The 17,986-nt window shown below is 42.8% G+C and overlaps 1 protein-coding gene across 1 annotated transcript in view; it reads left to right on the forward strand.

Annotated features, from left to right (window-relative positions):
• The first annotated feature begins 5,260 nt into the window (after window positions 1-5,260).
• Window positions 5,261-17,986, forward strand: part of LOC115358793 (mucin-5AC-like) — a 28,593-nt gene continuing 15,867 nt past the window's right edge. Inside the window, exon 1 of the mRNA XM_030050813.1 lies at window positions 5,261-5,486. The gene's annotated coding sequence lies outside the window, so the exon portion shown is untranslated. The remainder of the gene's footprint in view (window positions 5,487-17,986) is intronic.

Genomic DNA, 17,986 nt, shown 5'->3' on the forward strand with positions numbered 1-17,986 from the left:
GAGTTTGTGGTGTTCGATGTGTGTGTGTGTGTGTGTGTGCCAGTCTGTTTGTCCTTCCACTTCTATCTGTGTGTGGCCTTGCTGAGTGTGTTTTGCGCCACAGGCAGTGTGTGCAGCTGTCCCGCAGTGTAAGGTGCGTGTGAAGTCTGGTGTTTGGGCAGATGGGTGAGACCAGAGCAGGGATTTAAAAGACGCAAAGTGTGTGTTTGAAAGGCCTTTAGATTATCAGCGTATCCCACTTCTGTTAAGACTTTCTAATAGAGCTCAGTGCTGCGCCACACCCTTGTGTAACAACATTACTAAGCGGTATGAAATGGGTGGGCAGGATGCGAGGGGATTTAGTAGTTTTCATTGCTCAGAGATACAATGATGGATGTCATCAGCACCTGGTTTATTGGAATAAAAACTCCAAAATGGCTCACGGGTGTACCTCTAGTGGACAGGGATGGAAGTATTAGTTACCTTCATGTTGCTTTTCTGTACACATGTACTTTGTTGAATATTTTACTTTGTACATTTTTGCTGACGGAGTGTGCTTAGCTGTACTTAGCTTTAAATCACATCTGTTGCGGAGTACACATTGTGTTGGCTCTCCATGAGCATCAGAAACTGGATCATCATGAGCTGACAAAGTGTGGAGCCTTTTCACAGTGAACAGTCAGTGAGAAGAGCAATCTGTCTTTTCTTTGTTGGTGCGCTTTTTGTCATTTCCACATTTTTCCAATTAAAATGATCTTGTTTTAATTCTGTGCTTGTATGCTTTCAGAAGGAAAAATGCATCCATTAAAGATATCACTTCTGAAAAGTAACTGAGCAACTTTTAAATCTGCTCATTTTTACTTTTGCTTTAGTTGATTTTTACAGAAGTTCAATTCCCATTATGCTCTTTCCATCAGTGCTAGTGGCTCCACAAACAGGAACCAGGTTCAAGGAGCACACCACTAAACTTCTCACTTCTCACTAAATGGTGTAAGAAGATTTGCGTTAACACACTGAATGTATTTCTTTGGTTAATGGGAGCTAAGTCAATACGTCAGGCTGTTTTATGAAGGCTAGGTACAAATGTTAAACTTCTGGCCTGTTGTGTGACACCGTAGCACATTGATTTTGCCTTCAGTTTCCCTTCTGACAGCAAGTTTCAGTTGAATCAGGGAACCATTTGGAGAGTTCTGGGTTTTCCCCCCTCCTTGGCACAGGGCCCCTGCAGACTGGAAAGGCTGACAGGCTGCTGATGAAACAGCTGCCAGAGTCTAGTGAGGAGCTGAGACCGATGGGCTGCATGACTCATGCACTCACACACACACACACACACACACACACACTTACTCCTCATTATACCACACCAACTCTTTCTTCCACACACAACATGGGAGAAAGTGTGTACTGACAAGAGTCAGTGGTTGATGTCTTCTGGCCAGCTTTCATTCCTTCTTTCTGTGTCAGTTTCATTTCTCTTTGTCCAAAGCTGCTTCTCTTAAATGCCTCCATTCTCTCTCTTTGTTTTTCAGTTTAATTGGAGAGCAAAAAAATTCTTGATGTCAGATGTCTTAACCCATTCACTCCCTCTCTTTCTGTGAGTCCCAATACTCTTTGTATATCCCCCCTTTCATTGATTTCTATTGTGAAGCCCGCAGCTGCAGCTCAAAGCAACAGCATTCAAGAGAGGCATTCAACTCACAGCTATTGTGAAGCTGTACCATAGGCAAGTGGACACTTTTATCACTATTACTGTGTTTTTCCACCACAAATATGTATAAGTACAGTAAATTTGCAAGAGATGTTTTTATGTGAACTTTCATCATTCACAGTGATAGTCTAATGAATTTTACCCAGGCATGCTTTTCATTCCAATTCCCAGTAAGCCAAAACACTTTTCATTCTACAGTAGGAAAAATATTATCCATTTGGCTTGATTTCTTTAACTTCTTTCATGCACAGAGGATATGTAAGGACATCGGAGAAGAAGATGGCATGCATCTTGAGTGTCAGGGTTATTAATACAGCAGAGATCCCAAACTTTTCATGTCAGGGACCCCAAGTGGAGGCACATCAGATCAGTGACCCCTATTTGATAAGTTTTTGTTGTTGTGTGTGTTGGTACAGGATCACATGCCTGTCTCTGGTGGTAAAATAACAGTGAGGACAGTGAAACCAATGATGAAAACAATGATTTTCTTGTTAGTGATCAAATTAAACTTTTCTTCATTTCCATGTGAACACCCTCAAGGACTCTGGACTCTCCTTGGGTCTGCATTAGAATTGATGTTCCCGATTATTTTTCATGTCAAGACCCCCCAAGCAGAAATACATTAGACCTGAACCTCCCATTTATTATGGCTTCCTTGAAAGGGCCCCCATTAGAGAGCGTTTTTGCTGTTGAATATGATTCTATTAATTTAGCCTTTATTGTGTCTCTTGAGAGAAATTCATCTTGGGCATTCGAGAGAACACAGTTAACATGTAACAGTACACAGCACACACAGTACACAACATATCCATATACGCTCAAAACAGACACACCAAGATATCACACACACTCTAAATCAGTGGTTCTCAACCTTTTTGGCGTCAAGGATCACCAAAATTGATGCACATCAGGCTGTGGACCTCTATTTGATAAGACAGTCTCAGAGATCCCCATCTGATAATATTTAGTTTTTCCATAACTGTCTGTACTGCAGATTGGTAGATTATCGGTGACAAGTGTGAGACCTATGAACAACATAGTCATTCTTATACATTCTCTCATTGGACTAACTTCTACTCAGTGAAATAAAAGTTAAATTAAAATATTCCCCTTTTTTCTGGGGACCCCTTGGGGGCCCCGGACCCCAGGTTGAGAACAGCTGCTCTAAATTATCAGTAATATAATCAATTTCTTAGTATTTCCCTTGATTTATCAGTTTATTACACTAGATATAGGATGAAATGTACAGTGCAGTCTTCGTTACACATTCGATTACATTCAAATACAAATCAAAGTTTAAAAATGGTGACAACACAAATGATAAAGGAGAATCTAATGACATCTAAACAATTCTAACTGAAAAATTAAATACGTCCACCTAAACAGTTAATGTATTGAGAAATTAGATACACCAGTCACAAATTAGATACATCAGTCTATACAGTTTATCTCATGACAAATGTTGTTAAGTTTTCAATTCGTTCTGTCCTTGAATTATGTCATGTGGAGAATTTATTTCACAGCTAATGTGGCCTACTCACTACACTTTCTCCAAAAATTAGTTGGATTACATCATTTTGTGAAATATTTCCAAAGCTATGGAGAAATTTAGGAAAGGTGGATTTTGTGCAGTGCAAAAGGAAACACGCCCTGCGGTTCAGAGTGAATGCAGCAGCAGCTCTGCCTGTGTCGCCACTCGAGGGTTTTCTCAGTTTGGGTTCACTCACAATTAGACATTCTGCAAGCTTGAGTTCTTTTTTTAAAAGCTGAGTATGTTTCCAATTTACTTTGGGATTTTATTAGTTCATTCCAACATTTTTTTTTTTTTTTTTTTTTTTTGGTAATAATTTGGTTTGGCCAGATAAACTGAGGGCTGTCTTGGTGTTTTGTCATTTTCGTTGATGTGAGCTCCAGAATCAGCTGGCAGAGGAGACTCATTTTCTTGTTTATTCACTGCCTCTGGAGTACTTTATAATTAGAAGAATAGGGATTGCTGTTTTTTAAATGGTTATAAAATTTGATGTTTTTTTAGGAATTGTGATTATGAGGAGGTACTGACCTAATTCTGCCCCGCATGCAGAGTTTGGAGCATTTCTGTGCACTCGAGGTGCTGATTTGCAGGGCTCTGTATGCAGGGTCTCAACTGGGTATTTGTCCCATTTTTTTTTTTTTTTTTTTTTTATCTTGTTTTGTTTTTGATCACCAGATTTCACTGCCACATAATAGCATGGGCTTGATTATTGATTTTTTGACTTTCCATTGCATTTACAGCCTCATTGAGCTTGACCTTTGAAATTAACGTAATGCCAAAGTAATTTTAATCTGCTGTATGTTCAGCTGCTTTTTATCCAATTGTGAAGTTGTTTTCTGCGAATGGACTGTTTTTGGAAAACCATTATTTTTTGTTTTCTTTTTTTCCCTAAATATGGCAGAAGTCATGAAGTTTCCCCTTGAAACCCTCTTTTGAGGTTGATAGGAGGACCGGGTCATCTGTATTCACTCATTGCACCTTTCTCCAGGAAAATCAATGAGAAAACAACAAATGCTTTAAGTTCACTGCACTTCCAATTCAAAATCCTACATTAAAGCAGCTCCAATGCCAGCAGAAATCATGTTTTTGTGCAATTTGGTTGCTTATGTTTGGTTTTTTTAAACTATCTACATTCATTTTTAATGTTTGCCTGAAGAGAGTGTTGGAACTTCTTTCTCAATGAACAACAACCCCAAACCAAACAACACATCCAGAAAATGCCTCCACACACACACACACACACACACACACACACACACACACACACACACACACACACACACACACACACACACACACACTTCAACAGAAAGCTGGAAGTCAACATGTCCAGTATCCCAGCTGTTAACACTGCACTGGTTTCCTGTCTCTTTAGGAATTTATTTTAGGGCTGTTTTATCTGTTTTGAAGTCATAAGCAGTTCAGCACATATCAGGATACCTGAAGGAGTGTGTTCCAAGTCGAGATCATCAGATTCTGATTCATAAAACAGAGGCAAAGTGAACAGACTACCTTTTGTTTTTTTTTAATGCTCCAAATCTGTGACATTATGCCAAAATACTGTGAGTTGGAAAGGATTTATTTATTTATTTATTTATCTGTTTATTCATCTATCACTCTTATTTTGCACGTTTTATTGTTCTTTGCTTATTTTTCATTTCTGTACGCTACATTAACAGCATATGTTCTCCTTCCTATACGCCGAAAAGGATGTTATTTAAGAAAGCTGCTATATACGATGAAAGCTTTAACAGCACTCTATCATCTCTTCTTTGAGGAGAGAAATTAAACGCCACCTCTGTGCATTGGAAGTTTGCCCTCACAGTTCCTCTGGGTGGTCCCAGCGCCTCAGCTTGGGACCCCTTGCACCCAAGGACACAGGTTGGTTTGAATTTGACGTCACAGCTGCTTTGCATAACCACCAGTCCGCGCTTTTGATTGGACCGTAGCGTGAATAATTTGCTCTTTTTTTCTCTTACCACGCTTCTTCCCTTCAATTCAATTTCCACCCCGACTGCTCGGTCACTCCCCCCCCGGGTCCATCCTTCAAGAAGCGGAGCAGCCTGCCGCCGCCTACCGCTGCTCAAACGTGGAGGGAAGGGGAACACAGGACGACGGCCGTCGCTGACTGCGCGGCTCTATTGTTAGTCCACTGAAATTTACGGCTCTGTCGACATATTCAGTGCAATTTGCTCGTTTTCACAGCCGAGAGGGAGGGACTGTTTGTTTCTCTGGGAGACTTCAAGAAAGAGCCTCGGCGTTTGAAAGGTAAAGGCAGTTTGCTACATTGTAACGTTAGCTCAGCGAAATGATTTAATACATCAGCTTCTCTGGTTTAACGTTTGGTTACACTGAAGCTGCAGGCGTCCAATGGTTATACAGGCTATTTTTATTTATTTATTTTTTTTTTATGTGCATTGTCGCGCATCGTATCCGTCTTTTAAAATTACCCAGAAATATTTGCGTTTACGCCATACGCCCTCTTTGTAATGCCGAGTGGCCAGTTTGTGGTTGGATGTGATGATGGATGTTTGGCATCGCACGGAGCGATTGGGCGGTGGTTTTAGCGTGCGTTTCCTCTCGAAAAGCGATGTATCTGGGCGCAGAGTAGTAGCCTACCAAACTCGTCTGGAGCAGCCTGGCTACAGCCGACACCACGCTGGTTGTAGGCTATCGGTTCAATTTATTGACTGTTTTTTTTTTTTTTTCTGTCTTGGTGTGTCTCCCTGCAAGCTGCCCGGGCTCACTCGTCTTTTGTTCTGTGAGGTGAGGTCGGCCTCTGGCAGCCTGAACCAGGGAGAACTTTGCATGTGTTGTGGTTGTCTCCCGGGGTCCTTGTGTTGGTCCTAGTTGTTTCTGACAATAAAATGTAATTTTTAAAGCTTTAATTGTGGCATGCAAAACCACCCCGGGCCCTTATAAACACTGGCTCCCGATGTGGGGTCCTGGGACCACCTAGAGGTGCGGGGCGAGACCTCCAGCGGCATGAGAAACAGTTAAATTTCACCAAGATGTTTGGAAATATTGCACAATGATGGTGGGGGAGTAAGAGGGGGGCGGGGTGTTGAAACTGGCCGTATGTCCTATACCAGTCTGCCTTCAGTGTTGGCTACAGTTCATAATCGTAAACAAATCATGTGGGCCTCGAACAAAATCTCTCCAAACTAAGGGATGATGTGTCTTTTGCATGGCTGCTCCAAAACGCACGTTTACAGTGTTGATCAATAAAATCACATAAAAGGATGAGACAGTTGCCAATTTTCCTTTTTTTTCTTGCCTTACTGCAAGAAAAAAGGATGATGGTGGATCAGTATCACATGAATGTTATGACCACAGGACGTCTGTCTTGGACAAATGTTTTTGTATGTAAGTTGATAATGAAATGACTTCATATGAATAAAATTTGACTATCATAAACTATATTTGATGCTGACGTGTAAAGCTCTGAAGTAGCCTAGCAGCTCGCACCCCGAGCAAGGCTTCTTGCATGCTCAACCAAGTCTGCAGATGTCTGTGCTTGATGTTGTTTCCCAAGATTCCTATCAGTCTCAGTTTTCATATTTACACCTATGCGCATGGAGTGATCTCACTGTTGATTTGGCAGAGCAGAACGAGAACAGGAGAAAGACAGAGAGCTCGGGGGCAGACGATCAGGCGACTCCGTCTGCAGATCCCAGTGATATGGGGGATGCTGTTTGTCATCCGGGTTTTGGCCCAAATCCACATTACATAATCAGAGCATTTTGGATGGGGAGTGTTGGGAGTTGGGTGGGGGTGCAGTGACTCTCCCTCTTGGCTTCAAATGGGTATTTGACATGCCGTCTCGCAATGGGGAGTGTCTGACCTCCTCCAAAACAGCTCCTGCTGCTGCTGTTGTGGTGTGAATTGCTGCTGAGGAGGTTATCTGTGGAAGGGTGTGAAACCATGTGTGAATGACACACACGGTTTCTCTCGCTCAAACACACACGCCCTCACTCAAGCTCCATGGGCTTATTACAGGGACACTTTGTTTTTATTCTGTGCAGCCGTTTCCCCTGTCCACACCTCTGCTTCCCTTTCCTCTTCCTAAGCCTGAAGCCCGCCGGAGTGGAGGCTTAAAATAGTTCCCTTGATTCAGGGCTTCCTATAACCTTGACAGAGCTCAGGAGAGTGAGATAAGGTGGTTGGAAAGTGGAAACTGCAAACATTATTCTGGCAAAGTTGATTTATTTCTGAAGGGCCTGAATGGGCTGGCTGTATGCAGTACACTGGGGATGCACCAACACTGCTGTCAGCACCAGTACCGGGCTAACATACCACATCATTTTGGAGATTTAACCCAAGGCTAACATCAGATACCAAAAGCCCAGAGTAAGAAACAAAGCTGCTTTTTCCATTTTTGCAAAAAGTTCAAATTCTTTGAAAAAATAATTTTACATAATAATTTTTTATTTATTTATTTAGACTTCAATAAAGAGCCTCGGCATTTGAAAGGTAAAGGCAGTTTGCTACATGGTAACGTTAGCTCAGCAAAATGATTTAATACATCAGCTTCTCTGGTTCTTTTCTGAATGTACTAGTAAATACTGGTTCTCTGGGAACCAGTATTTACTGGTACATTCTAGGGCAGAGCAATATAAGCAGGTAGAGGAAAATAATATAGCAGTTAGAGTACTGTATTGTCCTATATTGTATTGCATTGTATTTGCCATTTAGGTCCTGTCCGATCAGACCTCAATCATCCTCCTCTTATGTTCCTGTCATATACTAGGCTTCAAGTTCAAGGTCCTATTAGATGCCATTGACTTTTCCTTCAACCTCTCTGTCAGTCTTGGAATGCAGATGAGCTTGTGGCCAGTGAACTTCAAAGTGTGCCATGAGTCAGGAAATGAGTCTGGCGCCTAATGGGGCAGCTACAGTTGTTGTTTATTTTGGGCGTGACCGTCCGTGACATGCAGGTGGTTGGCATTGCAACATTTTGGTGACCATGACTGTCACAGGCTGCTTGAAATGGATGCCACATGCTGTAAAACATGTCAAGCCACTTGACGCTACCAGCTGTGAACGAATGACATGTCTGTTCTGCATTTTCACCTAAATACCTTCAATAGCTGGAATACCTCCTGGTCTTTGACTTAATGAGGGCTTTCATTTGAACAGTTGCCTCAAGGTATGCTATGTTTTGGCAACCTTGCGTAGCCTGTCAATCACTTATTTCATTTTATATGCAAAAGTAAAATTAAAGCAGCTGGCGACCATGTCTCCTGTAAAAAGGAAAATGCCCTCCTTTATGAATAGTATGTTAGTGATTTGATTTATATTGGCTGATAATGCGTTCCTGTTTATTCTGCCCCGTGTTGGTCCATGTGCTTCAGTGCAGCAGCTCTGAAAGGATGATTATGGATGTTGGGGTCAGGAGTTCAAATCCATTCTCCATGATCCTGCATAGTGAACCCATGATGTACGTGACAATTAACACTCTCTCGTCCTCATCAGCTGCCACACTGCCTATTATATGCTTTATCAACAAGCCTTAAATCACACCACACAGCTGAAACACCATGTGCATTCCCTCAGACTTTGATACTTTTATGGTCCATTATAAAATGGATCTTTTGGCTAAAAACCTGCTTATTTGAGACAGCCAAAATGGGCAGATCCTCCAGTAGAATAACAGGACAAAATAAAGGACAGTGTCACATTTATACAAATTGACTTCTCTCAGTAATGAGTATGATAAATAAAGATATTGGGTCATGTGACACTGATCCCGTTAAAAGTGCACAGACATGACATTTTTTCATCTGTGCATTCAACCATTGCATAGATTTTACTGGTTGAAATGACCTCCACTCGAAAGAGTTTGGTTTAGTAAAGAGCTACCAAGATGAGCTGTTATTGGACTTCAATCTGCAATGGATGGCGCCGTTAAAGCCTCGACACAGCCCCTTGCCTGAGAACTCACCCCAAACCAGGGCAACTGAATGGAAAGTACAACCCCAGCACTGCGGAGAGAATTTGCATCTGCTTGGAAGTTGACTGCTTTTACAGCCTGCAACCAGTTTGAATCTCAGTCCCGCACCCATGGAAATCCAATCCCAACTTCTGCCTGCTCCTCTACATCTGTTTAGGATGGCACTCATACAGGGTCAGACCACATTTCATCGCTCACCCGCTAGATTTCCTGTGTGTCTCCTGTGTCCAAGACTCCAGTTTGGCAGCATGTGTTATGGCTGTGCTCCTGAGGGCTGGTGGGATGGCGTGGCGCTGTAACTCTCGTCACTGCGGTTGGGAGGCTGGCACTCTCCTGCCCATTAGGATAAAGTGGTGGACACGAGTGTTGCATTTTAGGCACTCAGTCTGCTTGTCTGGGATTGTGAAGCTGGGCTCCTGAGCACTGTAATTATTGAAAGAGTAATTCAGCATTTTCAGTCTGTTTGTCAGCTCACTTTGGTGGAGCCTTGAATGCCACCCCAACAACGTACTTTTCTCTATGCCTTGCCTATCACATTAGATTGTTTATTTTTTATTCTGAACTTTCTTGCATTTCCCCAGTCTGGCTGTGTGTACTGAAACAGTGCGATATACTCTGATATATTCAGCCACTGATCAAGGTTTGTGTTCAGCGACTATATGGGTGTGTGTTTGCGTTGGGCATATCTTGTTATCATCCTTTCCTCTGCCTCTTTATGCCCATGAGTAAGTCATTCTTGTATATTCAGTAATTGATTATGTATGTCACAGTTCAGGGGTGTGGCTTTGGACTTGGATGGCTGTCCAAACGGGCTGGTGGGTGAGGTGTGGGATCAGTCTCATCTAGCCTAGACTCACCCTGCCCACTTGGATGTACGGTAAATGATCTGGCCCCCAGGCTCCCCGGCTTTGTATTGACTATCTGCCTGGTTGTTAAGCTGGTCGGCTGCTACACGGGAGAGCAGCAGCCTGCAGGGTTTAATACGGCAAAACTGATGTCAACCAGTCATCCTCTACAGACACCCTCATTTTGGTTCTTTATTTTCAGCAACTTGAACTAAAAATAAATCCAAAGAGTCAGATTTTAGGGGAGGTAATTACATCTGAAATAGAAGCAGTGGTAGTGTTAATTTCTGCAGTGTCTCTCAACCTTCCGCCTCTCTTTGGTATATATCCATTTCGTAGCCTTCATTCCCTCACTCTCCCCACCATTTTCCTTACACTCATTTCCCTCTTCCTCAGCCCCACAATCTATCCTTCCTTTCCTCCTCCACATGTCGTTCCTCTTCTTTCACCCTGGCTCGTCCCTACCAATACCTCATTCATCTGTTTCCACTTTCTGTTCATCTAGCCATTTATTTTTTGCTTGGCCATGCTCTCTTCTGCCCTTATTTCTTTTCACAACCCACCTTTGGTTCGTCCCTTTCCATTCCTCTGTAGCCCTGACTGTGTGTCCACCCCTCTGTTTCTCTGCAGGCTATCATCTATCTCTGGTCAGCCTTTCAGTGGGGTGTTTTGGGTGAAGTTACCAGTGCCAGCTGCTCCCCATCCCCTGACACCAGCTAATCTCCTACCCCACCTCGGCACCATGCCGGAGGAGGTGGGGGCAGGCGTCATGTCTGCCCACCCCCGGCCCCCTCATGCTACCCTAATATTATACAAATGGAGATATTCATGATTTCAGATTTTTAAACAATTGCTGCCATTCAGTTCAAGTCTAAATTTAATTCTTTCTAGCTTTTTTTCCTTCTCTGATTACATCTGTTTACACACACACTCTCACCCCTGCCCTGCCTGCGCTTTCATAGCACCCTGTGGAGTCTTGTTTACCCCACTGACAGCCTGTCCTGATGGCACCAGTCCCTGGCCCAGTGCTTGTTTGAAGCCCCGCCAGGTATGGGGCAGATTGTAACCCACTTCCCTGTGGAATTTCCTTGCCAGTGGGCGCTAGTCCATCTCATTTTGATTGCCATTCCTCTAAAGGCTAACTGGCTTAGTCTATTTAACTTGTAACCTTACTTAGCACCTGCTCCTCTTAGCCTTATTGAGTGATTTAGCATCACTTAGCTCATGCTCATTGCCCCCTATGGAATTGATTAGAATTAGCTGCATGCTTAACGTCTAGTCCAAACCAATCTCATTATAATGAATAGCTCTGGTTTGCTAAGAGCTTGTCTATAGTTTTTTTCCAAGTCTGCTCACATAAATAGAAAACAATGATGACTGACAAATGCATGCAAAGTTTATTTATTTCTAGCTGCGTATATTCTACCACTTTAGGTTAAGGTGGGAGGAGGGTTGGCTAGGAGTCTCATCTGTCTTTCAAGAATAAGGCAAAACACTCGGATCAGATCATCACTTATGTTTGAGGTATTCCTCATGAGGAAAAATAGTGCATGGCTGAACATATGGCAGAAACCAGCCAGTTTGAATATGTCACCCTATACAGAGGAATAGCCAATATTATTAGCATTTGTCAATGTACACAACACAGTCAGGATGAAATATCATGAAGTATACTTAGTACTATAGTTAGTTAGTCAATATGTGCACATTTTGTAGGACAGGTCAGGTATTGTTATTTGGACAGACAAAGAGCAGTCAGCCAATCAGCATTGTGCATCGAGGATTAGTGTGTTTCTTTGTCTATAAATAATGAGGTGCATGGAGTGCCATTCTTCCATCTTCTGCGATTAATTCTCTGTGGAGGGGGAGGAGCGTCGACACCCAACCCAACCCTTCATGCACACATACATACATCATAACCCCATCCCACCACTGCACGAGAGAAGCCACCAAGGGGGGAGGATCGGAAGAGTGGTTGTGTGCAACGCCGAAGGCCTGGATGATGCTTTTGTGCTCATAGGTAGCACAAATGCATCATCCACTATACAGGATGCTGACAGCAGAAGTCGGAAACGGATCGTTAATGCTTTAGTGCTTCCTCTGATCAGCCACATGTCTATGGAGAATGAGTTATTGTCTAGCATCTGTCTCCTGGGAGGTATTTTCTTTCCAGAACTGCCACGGCTCTCATTCATCATCAAGAAAAAAAACTTATTTCACTGCTTTCCCCCCCATTACATCCATTTTATGTTTGTATGTTGGTTTATTTATTTCTTTTTTTAAATGGCATTTCACTTGTTATACATGTTACATTTTCATTGCCCTAGAGCACTTAATTTGATACGTCATGGATAGTAAACCGCTGACATTTGTTTGCCCCCAAAGTTCGTTTTTGTCAACCTTAGGGGTGCTCTTGTAACTTTGTCTATATTGTAAAATTGTCTATACTGCCCATAATATCAGAAAAGGACAATATAGCATTTGAAAATAGAAAGCACATGGAATCACCATGGACCCATTAAAAACAAAGGTCTGAAAGTGAGTCTCTGAAAAAGTATACTTAATGTGATGTTTACTGGGAACTAGAAAATTGGATTGCATTGTATTGTTAGTGAGAGATTGTCTGTTTATGCGTGTCCTCTGTTTTTGTTGTCATACATCAGTGAATGACTGTGAGAAAGAATGCTAGCCTGTCCTTGCCCGCCTCCCCTCACTGTGTCCTGCAAGAAATGGGCCTGTTTTGTTTTGTTTTGTTTTTGTGTGTGTGTGTGTGTTTTGTGTGTGTGTGTGTGTGTGTGTGTGTGTGTGTGTGTGTTTTCATTCTGTCAGCTGGATAACCGCCTGTTGAGGAATGCATCTAGTGATTAGAGAGTGTTGTGTAAACGGTTATCTCCAGTTTGATTAATTTAGCTATGCCTCATCTGTGTGATTGAATGGGAGGAACAGTTACGTGCAAAAAAAAAAAAAAAAAAACAGTGGACAGTCCAATCTTGTTCATTGTTTTAATTCAAATACAACCTCTTTTGTATCACATTTCACATAAGAGGAAAATGTGTTTTGCTGACAGATCAGTTAACCTTCAAGAGACACCGCACATTTTACCGAACACGAATTTTCAGTAATTGAGATGCCAGCATGTTTCTACATCAAAGCAGAAGTGACATTCAAAACCAAGCAGTGCCAGTACAAGGAATTACCATCTGAACACACCAGGGCTCTTCACAACCAGTGGGACACAGCTTAGACAGTCAATAATCCAATAGCTGTTTTGCACAGACATTGATAATAGCTGACAAGCTGCATCATCCTTCACTGAGGTGATGTTTATCAGTTGTTTTACCCTGGTGCAAGCTGCCAAACTCCCTGTTGTGATTTTTTTTTTTTTTTCTGCAGTGTCATTTTTAGATCAGATTATATCGGATCATTTTGCTAGAGAGCTGGACTCATGTACTGTGTTGTTGTGTTTGTGTGTCAGAGCGAAAGAGATGGGAAGGCTCTTCCTGTGAAGAGATTGAGGCAGCTATTCAGCGATCTGCCGTATAGAGAGGCCTGTATTCCAAAATACTGAGCTCCCATGCACTCGGCTGAGCCTCTGCTGTCAGCATGCTGGGAGGTGTGTGTGTGTGTGTGTGTGTGTGTGTGTGTGTGTGTTCCAACAAGAGATTGAATTTCTCCTCTCTCTTTCCCTGTCTCTGCATGCAGTGTGTGTACCGAACGCTCAACCGGTGATACAGCAGAAATGGCAGCGCTGCCTTCTATGGTCAGATGGAACAACAGGCTTACACACACACACACACACACACACACACACCCTCCCATTCCCGGCAGTCAATTTACCTACCCACTTTCTTGTAAAGATCAACACTTTTTTGTTCTTTTGTCATTCTTTGTAGTTCAGTGAAGGTTGGCTCTGGAAGTTCTGAAGGTTTTGAAAGTGAATTTTGTAGCTGGCAGTGATTACACAGGGGCCGTTTTCATCTACAACTGTCTGTATACCTTACACTGAGTCAAGTTTGTGAGGAGAATGTGTTTGAATCCTGCCCAGACAGAGACTGGGATAAGGCAGACCCCGATAATAAATCGAAGCAGTAAAGAGTAATGAGAAAGCCTTGTCGAGACGGTTTAATCTCGACCGTTGACTGTGTGTGTGTGTGTGTGTGTGTGTGTGTGTGTGTGTGTGTGTGTGTGTGTGTGTGTGTGTGTGTGTGCCTGCGTCTTGCATCCTGTCTGTTGCTGTCAGACTGAAGCCTTAGCTGTAGCTTTGGAAACCCCCGTCCTTTCCTGAACACCAATAAATTTGTTCTCCATTTTGCTGCATGAACCACCCGCTCTCTCGCTATAGCCTCATTATTTCCTTCATTAATTATTTTTACTATTTCCTTTCAGCACAGTTCCTTGTGCCTCTGTCACAGGGTTGTACACGCCCTTAGAAACACCCTTCATGCACACACATTGCGCCCACAATCAAATACAGCCTGTGTTTCTTCCTGTTTTTCTGTGTGTGTGTGTGTTTGCCCACCTCTTGGTCAGTCACCACTGTGCACACAGACTGTAAGTGAATGAATGGACACACAGAGGAGCTTGATACTTTATAAGTGCACACCTCTGTCACGTCGCACAGACTACTAGTGCAGACTGCTTGGTCAGGGCCCGCAGGACCTGCTTTAGTGTGCCTACTGTCTAAAGCATCAGGCTAAAAATCCTGCTAATAATCAAGAGATGAATCAAGTGTGACTGGGATTGAGAGAATGCAGGAAGTGGCAGGCTGCTGGATCCAAGCCTTCACTTTTTTGTTGGGTGTGTGAACTCTCTCACACACTTTAATGCCATGCACGCATGCGTCCCACACATTCATAGGTCACTCGCGCAGTCTCTCCTTCACAGACTGCCTCATCTGATCCATGCTCAAACACTGTGCACATTCACAAGCCTCCCTTCCGACCCTTTCACTCTCTACTCAGTCACACGCGCACATAAACACACACTCACACACACTCACACACTGCCAGCTGTCAGTATGCGCAGCCCTGAGGAGTCGGAAGAAGGCAGCAGAGCTGGAATGTGGATTGGTTGGATCCTGATACTGCTGCTGCTGCTCAGGGCGTTCATTCCTTAGCATTCATCAGCTTAACAGCAGATGCAGCGTTGACATGAACTTTGGAGCAGAGACTCATTTAACCCCACATCAGTCAACCAAAGTGGTTAGCTCACCATGCAAGCAGGTTTTAATAATAGACTGAATAATATGGTGAAGAAATCATATTTTACTTATTTTAGCAGACGCTGTGACATGATTCACAATTTTAATTTTGTATCATTTTTATTTATACTGAGGGGAAAAAAAATCTAGCGATGATCTGATTTTTGCTGGAGTCCGTAGCAAATAGTGTTTTCTTACATCTGGGGAGTATTATTTGTAGGCCAGTGAATCTCTGTAGCACCGCAGTACTTCATCATTTATAATGGTATTTTGTCACATGATTTACTTCCATCAAAAATTGCAGTTCCTGAAAATGTGTTCCTCATTTATCCTCATCAGCCCCTGACGGCAGTAAAAGCACTGACCCACAGTTCAAACACACAAATAAGGAGTTAATGTAGATCACTCGTGTGTATATAGCCTTTACAGTGACACATGGAAGGAGCATTTCAACAGCAGGGCCGGATAAATCTACAGATTACATAAAGCCAGCATCAGTATCAACAGCCCCCCCATCACACATGCTCACACACACACAATCCTGTCCACCTCTACCCTCCAGCCCACCCCCTCCCAGCCTGCACAATGCATTCCAAACCCCTGCCATGCTCTCAACACAGCTAAATCCCCCTCTGCTTGTATTAGACACAGTATTAAAAGTGACCCATTTTGTCGTGCACCACTTCCAATGTCTGGATGTGCAGAGGGATGGGGCATGACAGATGTAATTAAACTGCCTCAAGAGTGAGAGTGGTAACAGGGATTGTGATGCAGTAGGCTATATTTTTTTCATCAGAGGAGGTGGAATGTAAATACCAGTGGGGCCAGTGAGTTTCTTCCCCGTCTAGACAGACTCCCCCTAACAAGCTTACGAAGTGACGGCTGCATTTATAAACACACTTTTCTCCCGCTCGAGCTAAACTAAACCCTGCTGCAGTGTGTTGAGCCCACGGGCCCTTGTCTTCAGCTTCAGCATCAGCTTCTGCATTAGCATAGTTGCTACACATTGTAATTGTCACCAGGGGTATAGAGTTAATTATAATATTAGCCACGCGGCACTGACTTGAAGGAAGAACGCTGTGTCCTGAATGTGGTATTAAGTCTTCCTTGAATTAGTATTTGTTATGCAAATGTGGACCGAGGGAATGGTGACAATGAAGGATTTCTTATATGGGGGATCTCATATTTCATCAAAATGCATGAGGTTATTTATCTTGACCAGGCAGACTGTTTAAGACGTCTGTCAGTATTTCTTCGGTCACTGGAGAAAATTTTTTGTTTTGTTTTGTTTTGTTTTTTGTATTTGAGCTTGTATTGGTTCAGGCACTAGTATAATATCTGCAGATCTGTCTTCATACAGCCTGAGATCCAAGTCAGCATTTTAGAGACTTAGAAAATAGGCAAAGTCAGTGTGGTGTGAGGTTAAAAAAACAAGTTTTGAATTTTTGTGCTTTGCAGTTCAACTTCTCTCCTCTTGTCGTGCAGTCACAGTGTAATTTAGCAGAAGATTACTCATGTGATGATGGTATTATGATACTGATACATTGTGTACACTTGCCCTCTGTGCTGTCAGTGTCAGCTGGTTGGCGATGATGCCTCTGCATGCTGCTCTCTGCTAAGCCTCATGGCATTAGTCGCCAAACTGGCAGAGCTATGCCATTCACCTCACACTGCCAGTCGATCTCTAGTCCCTATCGCACCGCTCCTTCCATGTGGAGCACTTGTTCCCTCTCTGAGCAGATTGAGTGGGCGCATTACCTTAGAGACAGCTACCATCCTGCCTAAAACAATAAGTTGTTGCACTGGCCTATCCGCCCACTTCGATCAGAATCTGGAGGTAGATATTGCATACTAGTTTCCTTAGATTTTTTTTTCCTGTCTGGCTGTCATCCATCAGGTGATGTTGCTAAAAACTGACAAGCTAATTGTCTCTGTCTAGTGGTGGTAGAAGAATGACACTTTCACACTGGATATTTCCCATGGAGATCATGGCCGGATGGTTCCCAATTTTGTAATGCTGTCAAGACCATCCCATCCATATAAATAGGTTGTTGCTAATGGATTTGATTTGAGTAACATTTTCCCAAAGGCTCTAAGCATTAGCTAATTGAATCTGATTTAAAGCTTGGTATTTTAGAAGGAAGAAACAGTGCAAACATTATGGCGTTAGCTGCTTTCCCCTCTCCGGCCTCTCGTCTCTTCATGCTCGCTGTATGGGCTAGAGGTTTGTAACCACAGAGCTCAGAGAGGGGAAGAGCGAGATACTGCTAGAGGCAAGAGAGGGACAAGGGAAAACTCTGAAACCTGGCTCTGAATGTGGCCAGTTTCTTCTTCTTGGTTCAGCTAAAGGGCAGGACTCAATTATTTGGTTGATTGACTACCTTAATTAATCCCCATGGGAGAAATTTATGTGCCTCCACAGAAAAGACAAACAGCCCATAAACAGACAGCAACTACTCTAAGACAAAATGCACCCCAAAATACACACAAACAAAATACTTGTTTGTATGAAATATGTATGTTTGTAGCAAAGTACTTGACACTTTTTGTGATGTTTAGCAATACGTATTCATTAACTGGAGCTTTCCTGAAAAACACCACTCACAGTTGTTTATTGAATGAAGTTTTGCAAATGTGAAAATAGCTGGCAGTTTCACCAGCAGCATCCAGAGACGCCAGTTTAGGGGGTTTCAGGGATTCTGTGTTTGAGAGTGGGTATTTGAAGTTTTTGTATGTGGGGAGGTGTCGATCTGATGTGCACTGATCTGAA

The sequence above is a fragment of the Myripristis murdjan genome, chromosome 1 (assembly GCF_902150065.1).
Source record: "Myripristis murdjan chromosome 1, fMyrMur1.1, whole genome shotgun sequence".
Taxonomy (NCBI): Eukaryota; Metazoa; Chordata; class Actinopteri; order Holocentriformes; family Holocentridae; genus Myripristis; species Myripristis murdjan.